Genomic DNA, 20,665 nt, shown 5'->3' with positions numbered 1-20,665 from the left:
TGGGAGGCGGACTTGTGGGCCTACTAAGTTGATGGGGACGGAGGGCTTTGTCAACTTAGTCAATATGAACAATTCTAGCTCCAGTGACCGTACGATGTCCATCCAACGGCCTTAGTGCTTCTTCAACCTCTGGTCTTCTTGCTCCAGCCGCCCAAAGCAGCGTCGGTCGTGCCGCCTACTCCTACCTCCCGTGGCCGGCTGTGCTGCCGTGGAGGCCTCACCGCCCCCATACTACTCCCACTGCTAGCCAGGCCATCCCTCCACTCACCCACACCCCCTATTATTTTGCGGCGACGACAGCCTCACACCGCAGCCGAACTAGTGAACCCTCGTACTCCTTTCCGCGTGGACATCCACTATCGCGTCTTCCCCAGCTCTGCATTGTCCCCTTCCTAGGCCTCGCCATCGTCCACCGCCTTGGTGCTCTCTGCACGGTGTGGTCAATGTGGTCAAGGACCGACTTCCATCAGAAGAGTACTGTATGTGGAGAGGCTGACAGCTAGGCCACGGCCACAACCCAGTTTTTTTGTGATTTGCCAAGTAAGTCACTTTGTCAGGCCTGTTGGGCTGCAAATCTTTCAATACAAGGAGAGGTTCATTCGGCTGGCCAAGAAAATGGCCTATCAGCAATGAGAAATGGGTTGTACATTTTTAAAACACATCAAACCGGCAATTAGTTTCAAATTTATTTTTTTCATTTCGAGATTTTGAATTGCATTGATTTTTATGCGTGGATAGTTTGTTGGATTTTATATTGATATACATTTATTTTTAAAATCAGTTTGAATGTGACTCGAAATTCTGGATTAAAAATAGTTCGGACCGCACCAAAATATGCAAAATTTCGTATAATTTTTTAATCGTGGCCACAATATGGGCTGTAATGCTAACAAAAAGAATATGGGCTCCAAACAAACCTTAAGAATTAGAAAATGGGTTGTAAATTATTAGAAATAATGGCAGATGGGTTGTACGATGTTTTCCACAGATTTGAGGCTTTCGTAAAAAAAGGTTGACGCACAAGTAGTGATTGTTGGATGTCCATCCAACGGTCGTCGTGCTTCTTCAATCTCTGCTCTTCCTACTCCAGCCGCTCAAACAAGCGTCGACAGGACTGCCTGCTCCATCCTCCCCGCGGCCGGCTGTGTTGCCGCGCAGGCCTCACCGCCCCATCGTACTCCCATCGCTGGCCTAGCCATCCCTCTACTCATCGACACCTGCTGTTATTCTCCGGCGATGGCAGACGAAGCAGTAAACCCTCGTACAGTCGAACTCCCCTCCGCGTGGGAAACAACTGCCGAGTCTTCCCTACCTCTGTGTCGTTCCCTTCCTAGGCCTCGCCGGCGTCCACCGCCCTGGCGCCCTCGGCGCGGCCTGGTCAACATGGTCAACGACCGACATGCATCTGAAGTGGACTGTACATGGAGAGGCTGACAGCTGGGTCCATGGCCACACCAAGGAAATACCTCCTTATTACCTGACATCTGGGACCCACCGAAAGGGCCTCTGTATTTCTCGAAAAAAACGTTACCGCCACTGACAGCTTGGACCCACCAGCTATATCTTCGCACGCAAGGAAGTGCCTCCTTATTACGCACAAAAAAATGAATACTCCCCTGCTAGTTGGGACCCAGTATAGTTGCAAGCTGACTTGTGGGCCTACTAAGTTGATGGGGACGGAGGGCTTTGTCAAGTTAGTCAATATGCATGATTCTAGCTCCAGTGACCGTACGATGTCCATCCAACGGCGGTAGTGCTTCTTCAACCTCTGGTCTTCTTGCTCCAGCCGCCCAAACCAGCATCGGTCGTGCCTCGTGCTCCTGCCTCCCGTGGCCGGCTGCGATGCGGTGGAGGCCTCACCGCCCCCTACTACTCCCACCGCTGCCAAGCCATCCCTCTACTCAACCACACCCATTTTATTCTGCGGCGACGGAAGCCTCACACCGTAGTGAACCAGTGAACCCTCATACTCTCTACGCGTGGGCATCCACTATCGCGTCTTCCCCGGCTCCACGTCGTCCCCTTCCTAGGCCTCACTGTCGTCCACCGCCCTGGTGCTCTCGGTGCGACGTGGTCAACGTGGTCAAGGAACGGCATCCATTGGACTTACATGGAGAGGCTGACAGCTGAGTCCACGGCCGCAGCAAGTAAGTGCCTCCTTATTACGTGCAAAATAATTATTCCTCCACCTAACAGCGGGGACCCACCGGACGAGCCACCGTATTTCATGAAAAAACGTTTCCCCTTGACTGCTGGGACCCATTAGCTACATCTTCGCATGCAAGGAAGTGCGTCCGGGCAAAAAAAACGATTCACCCCCCTAACTGCTGGGACCCACCAGCTACATCTTCGCACGCATGGAAGTGCCTAACAGCCGGGACCCACCTGTTCGAAGCGTACGTAGCGTTGTCATTCTGGTCGCGAACGTGTACGTACATACATGTCGATGTAGAGGTGCGCACGTGTCGTAGTAGAGGCGCGCCTATAGCATGTACACGTATGTACAGTGGCCAGTGTGCAAGAAAGAAAATACGGCCACATACGTACATATGGGTAGGGTCTCGAACGCCTACTCGCGCATACGTACAGCCATGGCTCGTGTACATGGCTGGGTCAGAATGGAGAAACTGCGTCGTGTTTATGGGGAGCCAACCGGCTGGGTCAGAACGAAATGCGTCGTCGTGTTCATCGATTGGGCTTGGACGGAACAGCCGATGGAAACGAGGCCTGGCGTACCGTAGAACGGAGGAAACGGCCTTGTGTTTGATTGGCCACATTCGAAACGGGATCTTGTTCATCGAGAGGGGTCTGGCGTACCGCAAAACGGAGGAAACAGACCTCCTACGGTTGAAATAGTGGCCATGTTGATAGGGAGGGGTGTGGCGTACCGCAAAACGGAGGAAACATACTTGTGTTGGAGCGCTACGGTCGAAACGAGGGTCCTGTTCATCGGGAGGGGTGTGGCGCACCGCAAAATGAGACTCCACGGGATATTATTCATCTCCACCATCGACCCCCTCCAGCCTCCACGGGCTACTGTTCATCCACCGTGGACGTCCTCCAGCTTCCACCTACGACTGTTCATCCACGGGCTCCTGTTCATCCAGCCTCCATCGTGCGCTACTCCATCAGCTATTGTTCAACCAGCCCTCTCCACGGGCTCCTGTTCAACCATCCCTCCACGGGCTACTGTTCATCCATCCCTCCACCACCCACTGTTCATCTTGCCCTCCATGGGGTGGTCCTGTTCATCCAGCCCTCCACGGGGTCCTGGTCATCCATCCCTCCACGGGGTCCTGGTCATCCAGACATCCAGAGGCAACACCACGGGGTCCTGTTCATCCAAACCCACCGGGAACTGTTCATCCAAAACCCCCAGCAACGCTCACTGTTCATCCAGAGGCAGCATCGATCGGCTTAAGTTAGCAGCAGTAGCGAAGGAATCGCTCAATCAAATTCAGTTAATAGCCATCGATCGATCGCTCGGGTTCAGTAACGCGTAGCCTGCTGTGCAATCGCTCGAGTTCATTTAGAGCCCAATGCCTCGCTCGGGATCAGTTAGAGCCCAACACCTTGCACCCACGCGTGTGCGTGTATGAGAGAAACGCGCATCGCTCGGCCCCTACCACCCACCGTAACCGGGAACACCCTGATATTTTCCTCACCCTTGCTTCTACCATGGTTTTTTCCGTCATGGACGGCCCAAAGAATGGCATGCAGCTGCGTCTCTGGCCCACCCAGGACGAAAAGCCCATTTTTTGTCATGATTTTTTGTCACAGAAGTAGGACCCCGCCACATCTATGATGATACCGTGTTTTGTCACAATTATTGTCATAGTGTCATAAGTATGACAGAAAAAAATTCATTCGGCCCAAAATGTCACGATGTGTCTTTTTTTGTAGTGAGTATCTTGTAGAAAAGGAATATCAAACGGAGTCCAAACGGAATGAAACCTTCGGGAACGTGATTTTTGGAACAAACATGATCCAGAGGACTTGGAGTGGACATCAAGCAATGAACGAGCAGGCCACGAGGCAGGGGGCGCGTCTACCCCCTGGGCGCGCCCTCCACCCTCATGGGCCCCTCTTTGCTCCACTGACCTACTTCTTCCTCCTATATATATATCCATGAACCCCGCAAACATCCAGGAGCACCACAAACCTCATTCCACCGCCGCAACCTTCTGTACCCAAGAGATCCCATCTTGGGGCCTTTTCCGGAGCTCCGCCAGAGGGGGCATTGATCACGAAGGGCCTCTACATAAACTCCATGGCCCCTCCCATGATGTGTGAGTAGTTTACTTCAGACCTTCGGGTCCATAGCTAGTAGCTAGATGGCTTGTTCTCTATCTTTGGATCTCAATACAAAGTTCTCCTCGATTCTCTTGGAGATCTATTCGATGTAACTCTTCTTTTTGTGGTGTGTTTGTCGAGATCCGATGAATTGTGGGTTTATGATCAAGTTTATCTATGAACAATATTTGAACAATACTTGATATTGTTTTGAGATATGGAGATAGTGATATCAAAGTTGTTCTAGTTGAGTAGTTGTGAATTTGAGGAATACTTGTGTTGAAGTTTTCAAGTCCCGTAGCATGCACGTATGGTAAACATTGTGTAACAAATTTGAAACATGAGGTGTTATTTGATTGTCTTCCTTATGAGTGGCGGCCGGGGACGAGCGATGGTCTTTTCCTACCAATCTAACCCCCTAGGAGCATGCGCGTAATACTTGATTTTTGATGACTTGTAGATTTTTGCAATAAGTATGTGAGTTCTTTATGACTAATGTTGAGTCCATGGATTATGCGCACTCTCACCTTTCCATCATTGCTAGCCTCTTCGGTACCGTGCATTTCCCTTTCTCACCTTGAGAGTTGGTGCAAACTTCGCCGGTGCATCCAAACCCCGTGATACGATACGCTCTATCACACATAAACCTCCTTATATCTTCCTCAAAACAGCCACCATACCTACCTATTATGGCATTTCCATAGCCATTCCGAGATATGTTGCCATGCAACTTTCCACCGTTCCATTTATTATGACACGCATCATCATTGTCATATTGCTTTGCATGATCATGTAGTTGACATCGTATTTTTGGCAAAGCCACCGTTCATAATTTTTTCATACATGTCACTCTTGATTCATTGCAATCCCGGTACACCGCCGGAGGCATTCATATAGAGTCATATCTTGTTCTAGTATCAAGTTGTAATCATTGAGTTGTAAATAAATAGAAGTGTGATGATCATCATTAATAGAGCATTGTCCCAAATAAAAAAAGGCCCCAAAAAAGAAGAAAAAGAAAATAAAAAGGAGCAATGCTACTATCCTTTTTCCACACTTGTGCTTCAAAGTAGCACCATGATCTTTATGATAGAGAGTCTCTTGTTTTGTCATTTTCATATACTAGTGGGAACTTTTCATTATAGAACTAGGCTTGTATATTCCAACAATGGGCCTCCTCAAGTGCCCTAGGTCTTCGTGAGCAAGCAAGTTGGATGCACACCCATGTAGTTTCTTTTGTTGAGCTTTTATACATTTATATTACTAGTGCATCTGTTGCATGGCAATCCCTACTCCTTGCATTGACATCGATCGATGGGCATCTCCCTAGCCCATTGATTAGCCGCATCGATGTGAGACTTTCTCCTTTTTGTCTTCTCCACATAACCCCCTCAATTATATTCTATTCCACCCATAGTGCTATATCCATGGCTCACGCTCATGTATTGTGTGAAAGTTGAAAAAAGTTTGAGATTATTAAAGTATGAAACAATTGGTTGGCTTGTCATCGGGGTTATGCATGATTAGAGCATTCTTGTGTGACGAAAATGGAGCATGACCAAACTATATGATTTTGTAGGGATGAACTTTCTTTGGCTATGTTATTTTGAGAAGACATGATTTCTTAGTTAGTATGCTTGAAGTATTATTATTTTTATGTCAAAATTAAACTTTTATATTGAATCTTTCGGATTTGAACATTCGTGCCACAATAAAGAAGATTACATTGAGAAATATGTTAGGAAGCATTCCACATCAAAAATTCTGTTTTTATCATTTACCTACTCGAGGATGAGAAGGAATTAAGCTTGGGGATGCTTGATACGTCTCCAACGTATCTATAATTTTTGATTGTTCCATGCTATTATATCATCTGTTTTGGATGATAACGGGCTTTATTTTACACTTTTGTATTATTTTTGGGACTAACCTATTAACCGGAGGCCCAGCCCAAATTGCTGTTTTTTGTGCCTATTTCAGTGTTTCATAGAAAAGGAATATCAAACGGACTCCAAACGGAATGAAACCTTCGGGAATGTGATTTTTGGAAAAAACATTATCCAGAGGACTTGGAGTGGACGTCAAGCAATCAACGAGGAGGCCACGAGGCAGGGGTCGCGCCTACCCCCCTAGGCGCGCCCTCCACCCTCGTGGGTCCCTTGTTGCTCCACCGACCTACTTCTTCCTCCTATATATATCCATGTACCCCGCAAACATCCAAGAGCACCACGAAAACCTAATTCCACCACCGCAACCTTCTGTACCCACGAGATCCCATCTTGGGGCCTTTTTCGGAGCTCCGCCGGAGGGGGCATTGATCACGGAGGGCCTCTACATCAACTCCATCGCCCCTCCGATGATGTGTGAGTAGTTTACTTCAGACCTTCGGGTCCATAGCTAGTAGCTAGATGGCTCCTTCTCTCTCTTTGGATCTCAATACAAAGTTCTCCTCGATTCTCTTGGAGATCTATTCGATGTAAATCTTCTTTTTGTGGTGTGTTTGTCGAGATCTGATGAATTGTGGGTTTATGATCAAGTTTATCTATGAACAATATTTGAATCTTCTCTGAATTCTTTTATGTGTGATTGGTTTATCTTTGCAAGTCTCTTTGAATTATCAGTTTGGTTTGGCCTACTAGATTGATCTTTCTTGCAATGGGAGAAGTGCTTAGCTTTGGGTTCAATCTTGGGGTGCTCGATCCGAGTGACAGAAAGGGAAACGACACGTATTGTATTGTTGCCATCGAGGATAAAAAGATGGGGTTTACATCATATTGCATGAGTTTACCCCTCTACATCATGTCATCTTGCTTAAGGCGTTACTCTGTTCTTATGAACTTAATACTCTAGATGCATGCTGGATAGCGGTCGATGTGTGGAGTAATAGTAGTAGATGCAGAATCGTTTCGGTCTACTTGCCACGAACGTGATGCCTATATACATGATCATGCCTAGATATTCACATAATTATTCGCTTTTCTATCAATTGCTCGACAGTAATTTGTTCACCCACCGTAATACTTATGCTATCTTGAGAGAAGCCACTAGTGAAACCTATGGCCCCCGGGTCTATTTTCCATCATACAAGTTTCCAATCTATTTTATTTTGCAATCTTTACTTTCAATCTATATCATAAAAATACTAAAAATATTTATCTTATTATTATCATCTCCATCAGATCTCACTCTTGCAAGTGGCCGTGAAGGAATTGACAACCCCTTGATCACGTTAGTTGCGAGGTTCTTATTTGTTTGTGTAGGTACGAGGTGACTCGCGCGTGGTATCCTACTGGATTGATACCTTGGTTCTCAAAAACTGAGGGAAATACTTACACTGCTTTACTACATCACGCTTTCCTCTTCAAGGGAAAACCAACGCAATGCTCAAGAGGTAGCACCCGGCAGCCGACGAGGTCCTACCTCGGGGTCCGGGAGCGGCGGTGGGGGACGTGGGTCGCCGAGATTATAGATCGGAAGACCCACACCCGCCGGTGGCTCGGTAGCTTCCACACGGCCGAGCTCGCGGCCATGGAGTACGAGCGTTGGCAGGTCCGCTACCACTGCGTGGCGGCTAGGCTCAATTTCCCCTTCGGCACACGATCGGTCGACCTCGTTCCACCCGAGCCATGGGTGGTGAGCTCGGTTATGGCGCGGGAGGACCGCGAGGCGTGGGAGTGCTTCAAGGCTGAGGCCGCTGACGAGGCCTACATGCAAGAGCTCCGTCGGCAGCACCAAGAGCTTATGGAGGTGGAGCGGGCGATCTTTGCCGGAGGGAAGGGCGGCGAGGTTATTGCGCTCTCCTATGATGACGAGGTCGAAGGCGGCGAGGATGACGGCGTGGAGGGTGGCGAGGTTATCGTTCTCTCCTCTGATGACGAGGTCGAATACGGTGGCGATGACAGCGCGGAGGGCGTCGAGGTGGGACCCAAGGACGAGGAGATCGACGACGACGAGTGGAGGAGTGCCTTCCCCAACGACCCCGAAGACGGCACCGGCCCGGACCCGGCTCGCGGCACACCGTACATGACGAGGAAGGATTGCCTCGACCTCTACTTCGACCGAAAGTAGTTTAGCTTAGTTTAAATTTATGTTTTATTTTCGGTTATGCAAAACTATCTATGGTTATTTTTAAATGCATGCTACTTTCGGTTGAACCTACTTTGAACTTGATCAAATTGAAGCTTACAACATTAAGTTTAGGGGATCGACTAGAAAAGGCCAAAAATTGCTGTAGTATATATATATATATCCACTAAGGGTTTTAGTCCTTTAACTTTTAAAGGATCGGCTAGAGATGGCCTTATGACTTGTTTATTTCAGTTCTTGACAATGTGATGCTCTATATGTGCAACTATTTGCCGTGCAGTTCAATTTCATCAATAACAGTTTCAACAATACCACTATGAATTATGATATTTGGTTGCCGTTAAGGATATTGCAGTTAACATGCCTTTCGTTTTTTAACAATAACTAGTGTACTTTAGACCTACACAATACCAGTTTGAATGACTATTTGCATTTTTTTAAATGTTATGCCTAATGCAGTTAACACACCTTTCCACTTCTTGTTTTTCTTAACTAGCATGCTTAAGCCTGCACACTGAAGTTATCATTTGTAGATTATGTTGTCTACCATGGATATATTTTGTTGATATTTAGCCTGTTGTGCTTAACATGCCTTTATATGTACTTATACAGGACAATATTGAGAACAGTGTTGTTTTCCATCGAGGTTAGTTTCATCGCATTGCTTATATGTACTCACTGTTCAGGATATCGGTAGCTGGTACCATATAGCCTGGGGCTGATAAGGGATTTATCGTCGAATTGGACATTTCACTGAATATATCTGTAACCCATTTATCAGTAGGTTAAGTAGGGCCATATTTAATATATTTGAGGCTACATAGCAACATGCATTGTACTAAATGACTAAATATGCAATCCCAGGCTACATAGCAACAAGGAAGAGTGTTACCTTAATGTTCTGATGATGTCTAGATATACATGTAATAAAATCTTATATAATGGGATAGAGGGAGTGTTGTACTACATCATTTTTCAATTGTTGTTTAGCTTCTAATATTAACTTGGTGCTTTTAGGTACATATATCATTGCCAAAGATCGACACTTCGACCCTTTCTGCGTATGGGGCAATGAGATATTCATGAACTAACATCAAGTGAGGAAACTGATAAAGATTGTTATTAAAATGGTTCAAAAGACGTCAATTGAACTATTTGTTTACACTTTATGCAAGACAACAGTGAACTGCACGATGGTAAGTAAGAACCATGTAGCCTTCTTTTTACTGCCCGTGATGAGTTGTGTTAGATGACAATGTCTGAATCTTTTTTTCTTTTGCACTGGATCCTGAAGCAGTTTACTCAAGATTACCTCACAAACTACATGATTGGTGGCCGGCCATCACAAGTGGTTGGACTATAGTCCTGCATGCCTTCTGCATCCAACAGAGCACAATAGGGCCATTCTGCTTCACCTTGTTCAGCAACCGGAATGTGTGTCGCCTCTTTCTTTACCATTTGTAATAGTACAAGTATAGAACCCTGGTTCATCATTCTTTATTTGGTGCTTATGTAATTCTTAAACATGTGTACCTGTGAATCGAATAATGCATTGGTTGTTTGAACCTGATAGATATGAATAAAGCTATAGCCTACTTTAAAGTTCACATTAAGTACAGATCCTAGGCCTCATTTTCAGGCATTGCAGTGTCTTTTGAGCCCACTTTTTTTACTTACTACACTTGTATCACCATCTCTTCACATACTAGTGCACCTATACAATTTACCATTGTATTTGGTGTGTTGGGGACACAAGAGACTCTTTGTTATTTGGTTGCAGTGTTGTTTGAGAGGGACCATCTTCATCCTACGCCTACCATGGATTGATAAACCTTAGGTCATCCACTTGAGGGAAAATTGCTACCGCCCTACAAAACTCTATGCTTGGGGACCCAACACGAGTCTACAAGAATAAAGTTGCATAGTAGACATCAAGCTCTTTTCTGGCTCCATTTCCGGGGAGGTGAGTGCTTGAAGGTATATCTTTAGATCATGCAATTGAATCTTTTAGTTTCTTGTTTATCACTAGTTTTTTTATGGAAGAAAAGTACAAAAAATGGAATTGAGGTTGCCTCATATTATTCGTCTTTATCATGTCTTTCTTGAAATTGATGGAAAGGAAAATTGTGTTCAACTGATAGAAGAGGAATTCAACAAACTGTTTGGCACAAAAACTTTGAATGATGAGAAAGATTGCAATGTTGTTAGTATGAATTCTTTCAATATCCATGGTGCTAATGATATGCAAAGCCATAAGCTTGGGGATGCTATGTTTGATGAATATGATATTTTTAGTCCCGCAAGATTTGATGTGCAAATTTGTTATAATGATTGCATGCCTACTATTTATGATGATTATATTGATGAAAGTGGGTTTGGAAGAGTGTCAACTATAGGTAATGATCCCACTATTTTGGAGGGTGTTGAATCTTTTTGTAATAATTATGAAAGTGGATTTGAAGAGGTCATAACTTTATTTAATGATGAATCCACTACTTTGGAAGAGGTTTCAATTGACTATGATAAAAAGTTGCTATCTATGATGATTATTGTGATGATATGTATGCTATAAAGAGTAATGATATCCATTAAACTTGTCATCATGATTTTAATGCTCAAGTTGATTATCCCAATCAAGTATCACATGATAGTTTATTTTGTTGAGTTTGCTCCCACTACTATTCATGTGAATAAATTTGCTTATGTGGAGAGTAATAAAATTTCTATGCTTGTGGATCATGAAAAGAATGCTTTATGAGATAGCTATATTGTTCACTTCATTCAGGATGCTAATGAACATTATTATGATAGAGGAGCATATGCTTTTACCTATTGCAATAATATCAAGTTTCTATCTATGTGTTGAAAGTTTTGAAGTTATGCTTGTTTTGCCTTCCTATGCTAGTAGGTTCCTGCTCCCATGAGTTTTTTGCTCACAAAATCCATATGCATAGGAAGTGGGCTAGGCTTAAATGTGCTTGCTATGTGTTTCATGATGCTCTTGTTGTGTTTCAATTCTTATCTTTTATGCGAGCATCATTGAAATCATCATGCCTAGAAAAAAAGGCATTAAAGAAAAAGTGCTTGTTGGGAGACAACCCAACATTTACCCCTACTGTTTTTGTGTGTTCACATGATTAAGCTACTGTAGTAATCATGTTCTATAGATTTTGTTTCAATAAAGTGCCAAGTAAAGCCTTTGGGATAGAGTGGATGACAGTTGATTTGATTCTGTGCAAAAACAGAAACTTTTGCACCCAGTTCTAGAATTTTGTAAATTCACAAAAACATGATTTTGCTCTGAATTTTTTAAATATGATTGATATACAAATTTCCCTTGTTTTCCTAATTTTTCAGAATTCTTAGAGTTGCAGAAGTATGGTCATTATTCAGATCATTATAGGTGTTCTGTTTTTGACAAATTCTATTTTCAATCCATAGTTTGCTTGTTTTAGTGTTTCCATAACTTATATTAATTGATATAAATTGTGGAAATGATAAGGTACAGTAAGAATTATGTGGAAATAATTATGAATCTTTCCATTGAGAGTACCAAAGTGAATGGTTTGCTCTTTATCATACTAACCCATCTGACGAAGTTCCGTTAAGTTTTGTGTGATTAAAGTTTTCATGTTTTGGGTGAGATATCGATACGAAGAGAATAAGGAGTGGCAAGACCATAATATTGGGGATGCCCAAGTCACCCCAAGGTAATACTCAAGGAATCCCAAGCAACTAAGCTTGGGGATGCCTCGTAAGGCATCCCCTCTTTCGTCTTCAACATTATCGATCATCTCACTTGGAGCTATATTTTTATTCGTCACATGATATGTGTCTTGCTTGGAGCCTCAGTTTATTTTATTAGGATTTGCTTGCTTTTATTTATAGTAATGTTTTGTTTCTTTTACTTCAATAAAAATGTCAAGTATAGCCTTTGCCATGCATATTTTACAAATCTTTACGTTGTTGTTTGAAAACAGAAAATTGCACGCTAGTGCGTGAATTCATGAGAAAAGTCAGAATGTGATAAAATGTTGAATTTTATTTTCACAATAAGCTATGATAAATTTTCTACAGTGTGGTAAATTTTCAGATTTTTTTTGAGTTATATAAGTATGGATCCTTCTTCATCCTTTACAATCTGTCCTGTTTAGAAAGATTGTTGTTATATTTGCATTGTTTGCATATTTTTGCTGCTACCTCTTGAGCATGCATTGGTTTTACCTTGAAGAGGAAAGGGTGATGCAGCAAACTAGCATAAGTATTTCTCTTAGTTTTTGAGAACCATGATATCAATCAAGTAGGAGACTACACGCAAGTCGCCTAGTACCTGCACAAACAAACAAGAACCTCGCAACCAACGTGATAAAGGGGTTGTCAATCCCTTCATGGTCACTTATGGAAGTGAGATCGGATAGAGATAATAAGATAAATATTTTTGGTATTTTTGTTGTACAGATTGAAAAGTAAAGATTGCAAAGTAAATAGTAAAATAGAATGGTAGATCGAAAACTTATATGATGTTTCCTTCCTAGGCCTCGCCATCGTCCACCGCCTTGGTGCTCTCTGCGCAGCGTGGTCAATGTGGTCAAGGACCGACTTCCATCGGAAGAGTACTGTATGTGGAGAGGCTGACAGCTAGGCCACGGCCACAGCCCAGTTTTTTGTGATTTTCCAAGTAAGTCACTTTGTCAGGCCTGTTGGGCTGCAAATCTTTCAATACGAGGAGAGGTTCATTCGGCTGGCCAAGAAAATGGCCTATCAGCAATGAGAAATGGGTTGTACATTTTTAAAACACGTCAAACCGGCAATTAGTTTCAAATTTATTTTTTTCATTTCAAGATTTTGAATTGCATTGATTTTTATGCGTGGATAGTTTGTTGGATTTTATATTGATATACATTTATTTTTAAAATCAGTTTGAATGTGACTCGGAATTCAGGATTAAAAATAGTTCGGACCGCACCGAAATATGCAAAAATTCGTATAATTTTTAACCGTGGCCACAATATGGGTTGTAATGCTAACAAAAAGAATATGGGCTCCAAAAAAACCTTAAGAATTAGAAAATGGGCTGTAAATTATTAGAAATAATGGCAGATGGGTTGCATGATGTTTTCCACAGATTTGATGCTTTCATAAAAAAAGGTTGACGCACAAGTAGTGATTGTTGGATGTCCATCCAACGGTCGTCGTGCTTCTTCAATCTCTGCTCTTCCTGCTCTAGCCGCTCAAACAAGCGTCGGCGGGACTGCCTGCTCCCTCCTCCCCGCGGCCGGCTGTGCTGCCGCGCAGGCCTCACCGCCCACCGTACTCCCATCGCTGGCCTAGCCATCCCTCTACTCACCGACACCTGTTGTTATTCTCCGGCGATGGCAAACGAAGCAGTAAACCCTCGTACAGTCGAACTCCCCTCCGCGTGGGAAACAACTGCCGAGTCTTCCCTACCTCTGTGTTGTTCCCTTCCTAGGCCTCGCCGGCGTCCACCGCCCTGGTGCCCTCGGCGCGGCCTGGTCAACATGGTCAACGACCGACATGCATCTGAAGTGGACTGTACATGGAGAGGCTGACAGCTGGGTCCACGGCCACATGCAAGGAAATACCTCCTTATTACCTGACATCTGGGACCCACCGAAAGGGCCTCTGTATTTCTCGAAAAAAACATTTCCGCCGCTGACAGCTTGGACCCACCAGCTATATCTTCGCACGCAAGGAAGTGCCTCCTTATTACGCATAAAAATGAATACTCCCCCTGCTAGTTGGGACCCAGTATAGTTGCAGGCTGACCTGTGGGCCTACTAAGTTGATGGGGACGGAGGGCTTTGTAAAGTTAGTCAATATGCACGATTCTAGCTCCAGTGACCGTACGATGTCCATCCAACGGTCGTAGTGCTTCTTCAACCTCTGGTCTTCTTGCTCCAGCCGCCCAAACCAGCGTCGGTCGTGCCTCGTGCTCCTGCCTCCCGTGGCCGGTTGCGATGCGGCGGAGGCCTCACCGCCCCCTACTACTCCCACCGCTGCCAAGCCATCCCTCTACTCAACCACACCCCCTGTTATTCTGCGGCGACGAAAGCCTCACACCATAGCGAACCAGTGAACCCTCATACTCCTCTGCGCGTGGACATCCACTGCCGCGTCTTCCCCGGCTCCGCGTTGTCCCCTCCCTAGGCCTCACCATCGTCCACCGCCCTGGTGCTCTCGGTGCAACGTGGTCAAGGAACGGCTTCCATTGGACGTGGACTATACGTGGAGAGGCTGACAGCTGGGTCCACGGCCGCAGCAAGTAAGTGCCTCCTTATTACGTGCAAAATAATTATTCCTCCACCTGACAGCGGGGACCCACCAGACGAGCCACCGTATTTCGTGAAAAAACGTTTCCCCCTGACTGCTGGGGCCCATTAGTTACATCTTCGCACGCAAGGAAGTGCGTCCGGGCAAAAAAACGATTCACCCCCCTGACTGTTGGGACCCACCAGCTACATCTTCGCACGCATGGAAGTGCCTGACAGTCAGGACCCACCTATTCGAAGCGTACGTAGCGTTGTCATTCTGGTCGCGAACGTGTACGTACATACAGGTCGATGTAGAGGCTCGCACGTGTAGTAGTAGAGGCGTGCCTGTAGCATGTACACATACGTACAGTGGCCAGTGTGCAAGAAAGAAAATATGGCCACATACGTACATACGGGTCAGGTCTCGAACGCCTACTCGCGCATACGTACGGCCAGGGCTCATGTACATGGCTGGGTCAGAACGGAGAAACTGTGTTGTGTTCATGGGGAGCCAACCGGCTGGGTTAGAACAAAATGCGTCGTCGTGTTCATCGGGAGGGCTTGGACGGAACAGCCGATGGAAACGAGGCCTGGCGTACTGCAGAACGGAGGAAACGGCCTTGTGTTTGACCGGCCACGTTCGAAACGGGATCTTGTTCATCGAGAGGGGTCTGGCGTACCGCAAAACAGAGGAAACGGACCTCCTACGGTCAAAACAGGGGTCATGTTGATCGGGAGGGGTGTGGCGTACCACAAAACGGAGGAAACATACTTGTGTTGGAGCTGTACGGTCGAAACGGGGGTCCTGTTCATCGGGAGGGGTGTGGCGCACCGCAAAACGGGACTCCACGGGATACTATTCATCTCCACCGTCGACCCCCTCCAGCCTCCATGGGCTACTGTTCATCCATCGTCGACCTCCTCCAGCTTCCACCTGCGACTGTTCATCCACGGGCTCCTGTTCATCCAGCCTCCATCGCGCGCTACTCCACCGGCTATTGTTCAACCAGCCCTCTCCACGGGCTCCTGTTCAACCATCCCTCCACGGGCTACTGTTCATCCAGCCCTCCACCATCCATTGTTCATCCTGCCCTCCATGGGGTGGTCCTGTTCATCCAGCCCTCCATGAGGTCCTGGTCATCCATCCCTCCACGGGGTCCTGGTCATCCAGACATCCAGAGGCAACACCACGGGGTCATGTTCATCCAACCCCACCAGGAACTGTTCATCCAAAACCCCCAGCAATGCTCACTGTTCATCCAGAGGTAGCATCGACCGGCTTCAGTTAGCAGCAGTAGCGAAGGAATCGCTCGATCGAGTTTAGTTAACAGCCATCGATCGATCGCTCGGGTTCAGTAACGCGTAGCCTGCTGTGCAATCGCTCGAGTTCAGTTAGAGCCCAATGCCTCGCTCGGGTTCAGTTAGAGCCCAACGCCTCGCACCCACGCGTGTGCGTGTACGAGAGAAACACGCATCGCTCGGCCCCGACCACCCACCGTAACCGGGAACACCCTGATATTTTCCTCACCCTCGCTTCTACCATGGTTTTTTTCCGTCATGGATGGCCCAAAGAATGTCATGCAGCTGCGTCTCCGGCCCACCCAGGACGAAAAGCCCATTTTTTGTCATGATTTTTTGTCATAGAAGTATGACCCCACCACATCTATGATGATACCATATTTTGTCACAATTATTGTCATATTGTCATAAGTATGACAGAAAAAATTTCATTCAGCCCAAAATGTCACGATGTGTCTTTTTTTGTAGTGAGTGTTTCATAGAAAAGGAATATCAAACGGAGTCCAAACGGAATGAAACCTTCGGGAACGTGATTTTTGGAACAAACATGATCCAGAGGACTTGGAGTGGACGTCAAGCAATGAACGAGCAGGCCACGAGGCCCTCATGGGCCCCTCATTGCTCCACTGACCTACTTCTTCCTCCTATATATATCCATGAACCCCGCAAACATCCAGGAGCACCACAAACCTCATTCCACTGCCGCAACCTTCTGTACCCAAGAGATCCCATCTTGGGGCCTTTTCCGGAGCTCCGCCAGAGGGGGCATTGATCATGAAGGGCCTCTACATCAACTCCATGGCCCCTCCGATGATGTGTGAGTAGTTTACTTCAGACCTTCAGGTACATAGCTAGTAGCTAGATGGCTTGTTCTCTATCTTTGGATCTGAATACAAAGTTCTCCTCGATTCTCTTGGAGATCTATTCGATGTAACTCTTCTTTTTGTGGTGTGTTTGTCGAGATCCGATGAATTGTGGGTTTATGATCAAGTTTATCTATGAACAATATTTGAATCTTCTCTGAATTCTTTTATGTATGATTGGTTTATTTTTGCAAGTCTCTTTGAATTATCAGTTTGGATTGGCCTACTAGATTGATCTTTCTTGCAATGGGAGAAATGCTTAGCTTTGGGTTAAATCTTGCAGTGCTCGATCCCAGTGACAGAAAGGGAAACGACACGTATTGTATTGTTCCCATCGAGGATAAAAAGATGGGGTTTACATCATATTGCATGAGTTTATCCCTCTACATCATGTCATCTTGCTTAAGGCGTTACTCTGTTCTTATGAACTTAATACTCTAGATGCATGCTGGATAGCGGTCGATGTGTGGAGTAATAGTAGTAGATGCAAAATCGTTTCGGTCTACTTGCCACGGACGTGATGCCTATATACATGATCATGCCTAGATATTCTCATAATTATTCGCTTTTCTATCAATTGCTCGACAGTAATTTGTTCACCCACCGTAATACTTATGCTATCTTGGGAGAAGTCACTAGTGAAACCTATGGCCCCTGGGTCTATTTTCCATCATACAAGTTTCCAATCTATTTTATTTTGCAATCTTTACTTTCAATCTAGATCGTAAAAATACCAAAAATATTTATCTTATTATTATCATCTCTATCAGATCTCACTCTTGCAAGTGGCCGTGAAGGGATTGACAACCCCTTTATCATGTTGGTTGTGAGGTTCTTATTTGTTTGTGTAGGTACAAGGTCACTCACGCGTGGTCTCGTACTGGATTGATACCTTGGTTCTCAAAAACTAAGGGAAATACTTGTGGTGCTTTACTGCATCACCCTTTCCTCTTCAAGGGAAAACCAACGCAGTGCTTAAGAGGTAGTAAGAAGGATTTCTGACGCCGTTGCCGGGAGATCTACGCCAAGTCAAGACATACCAAGTACCCATGACAACTCTTATCCTTCGCATTACATTAGTTGCCATTTGCCTCTCGTTTTCCTCTCCCCCACTTCACCCTTGCCGTTTTATTCGCCCTCTTTTCCTTTCGTCCTCTTTTTCCTTTCGCCTCTTTTTTGCTTGCTTCTTGTTTGCTTGTGTGTTGGATTGCTTGCTTGTCACGATGGCTCAAGATAATACTAAAATGTGTGAATTTGCCAATACCAACAATAATGATTTTATTAGCACTCCGATTGCTCCTCTTACCGATGCTAAATCTTGTGAAATTAATACTGCTTTGCTGAATCTTGTCATGAAAGATCCGTTTTCTGGCCTTCCTAGTGAAGATGCCGCTACCCATCTAAACAACATTGTTTATTTATGTGATATGCAAAAGAAGAAAGATGTGGACAACGATATTGTTAAACTTAAGCTATTTCCGTTTTCAGTTGGAGATCATGCTAAAGCTTGGTTTTCGTCTTTGCCTAAAAATAGTATTGATTCATGGAATAAGTGCAAAGATTCTTTTATCTCTAAGTATTTTCCTCCCGCTAAGATCATCTCTCTTAGAAACAATATTATGAATCTTAAGCAACTTGATCATGAACATGTTGCACAAGCTTGGTAGAGGATGAAATCAATGATACGTAATTGCCCTTCACATGGTTTGAATTTATGGATGATTATACAAAAAATTTATGACGGATTGAATTTTGCTTCCACACATCTTTTAGATTTGGCCGCGGGAGGCACTTTTATGTAAATCACTTTAGGAAAAGCTACCAAACTCCTAGATAATATTATGGTTAATTATTCTCAATGGCACACCGAAAAATCTACTAGTAAAAAGGTGCATGCAATTGAAGAGATTAATGTTTTGAGTGGAAAGATGGATGAACTTGTGAAATTGTTTGCTAATAAGAGTGCTCCTATTGATCATAATGATATGCCTTTGTCTACTTTGATTGAGAATAATAATGAATCTATGGATGTGAATTTTATTGGTAGGAACAATTTTGGTAATAACGCGTATAGAGGTAATTTTAATTCTAGGACGTTTCCTAGTAATTCCTCTAATAATTATGGTAATTCCTACAACAATTCTTATGGAAATTATAATAATATGCCCTCTGATTTTGAATCTAGTATTAAAGAATTTATTAGTTCGCAAAAGAGTTTCAATGCTTTGATTGAAGAAAAATTGCTTAAGATTGATGAGTTGGCTACGAACGTGGATAGAATTTCTCTTGATGTTGACTCTTTGAAACTTAGATCTATTCCACCTAAGCATGATATCAATGAGTCTCTCAAAGCCATGAGAATTCCCATTGATGAGTGCAAAGGAAGAACCGCTAGGATGCGTGCTAAAAGAGATTGTTTTGTAAAAGCGTGTTCTTCTAGTTTTCATGATAATAAGGTTGAAGATCTAAAAGTGATTGATGTGTCCCTTATTAAATCTTTGTTTTGCAATATGAATCTTGATAATGATGGGACTGGAGATGAGTCAGCTTTAGTTAGAAGGCGTCCCAAAAAATCGGAGTTTTTAGATCTTGATGCAAAAGTTGATAAAAGTGGGATTGGAGAGGTCAAAACTTTAAATAGAAATGAACACACTATCTTGGATTTCAAGGAATTTAATTATGATAATTGCTCTTTGATAGATTGTATTCCCTTGTTGCAATCTGTGCTAAATTCTCCTCATGCTTATAGTCAAAATAAAGCTTTTACTAAACATATCGTTGATGCTTTTATGCAATCTTATGAAGAAAAACTTGAGTTGGAAGTTTCTATCCCTAGAAAACTTTATGATGAGTGCGAACCGATTATAAAAATAAAAATTAAAGATCATGAATGCTATGCTTTGTGTGATTGGGGTGCTAGTGTTTCCACGATTCCAAAAACTTTGTGTGATTTGCTAGGTTTCCGTGAATTTGATGATTGTTCTCTAAGCTTGCACCTTGCGGATTCCACCATTAAGAAACCTATGGCAAAGATTAATGATGTTCTTATTGTTGCAAATAGGAATTATGTGCCCGTATATTTCATTGTTCTTGATATAGATTGCAATCCTTCATGTCCTATTATTCTTGGTAGACCTTTCCTTAGAACGATTGGTGCAATTATTAATATGAAGGAAGGGAATATTAGATTCCAATTTCCGTTAAGGAAAGGCATGGAACACTTACCTAGAAAGAAAATTAAATTACCTTATGAATCTATTATGAGAGCCACTTATGGATTGCCTACCAAAGATGGCAATACCTAGATTTATCCTCGCTTGTATGCCTAGCTAGGGGCGTTAAACGATAGCGCTTGTTGGGAAGCAACCCAATTTTATTTTTGTTCTTTGCTTTTTAATTCCTGTTTAGTAATAAATAATTTATCTAGCCTATGTTTTGGTTGTGTATTTTTGTGTTTAATTAGTGTTTGTGCCAAGTAGAACCGTTGGGAAGACTTGGGGAAAGTCTTTTTGATCTTGCTGTAAAAAACAGAAATTATAGCGCTCACGAGAATTGATGCCATTTTTTACTGGAGAGTGCTATTTACTTAATTATTTTTTTATATGATTAATAGATAAATTCCTCACGTCCAGAAATTTATTTTAGAATTTTTCGGGTTCCAGAATTATTCGAAACCTACAGATTACTACAGACTGTTCTGTTTTTGACAGATTCTGTTTTTCGTGTGTTGTTCGCTTATTTTGATGAATCTATGGCTAGTAAAAGAGTTTATAAACCATAGAGAAGTTGGAATACACTAGGTTTAACACCAATATAAATAAAGAATGAGTTCATTACAGTACCTTGAAGTGG

This window comes from Triticum dicoccoides, chromosome 2A (genome assembly GCF_002162155.2).
Source record: "Triticum dicoccoides isolate Atlit2015 ecotype Zavitan chromosome 2A, WEW_v2.0, whole genome shotgun sequence".
Taxonomy (NCBI): Eukaryota; Viridiplantae; Streptophyta; class Magnoliopsida; order Poales; family Poaceae; genus Triticum; species Triticum dicoccoides.
Note: the sequence above shows the minus strand (reverse complement) of the source record.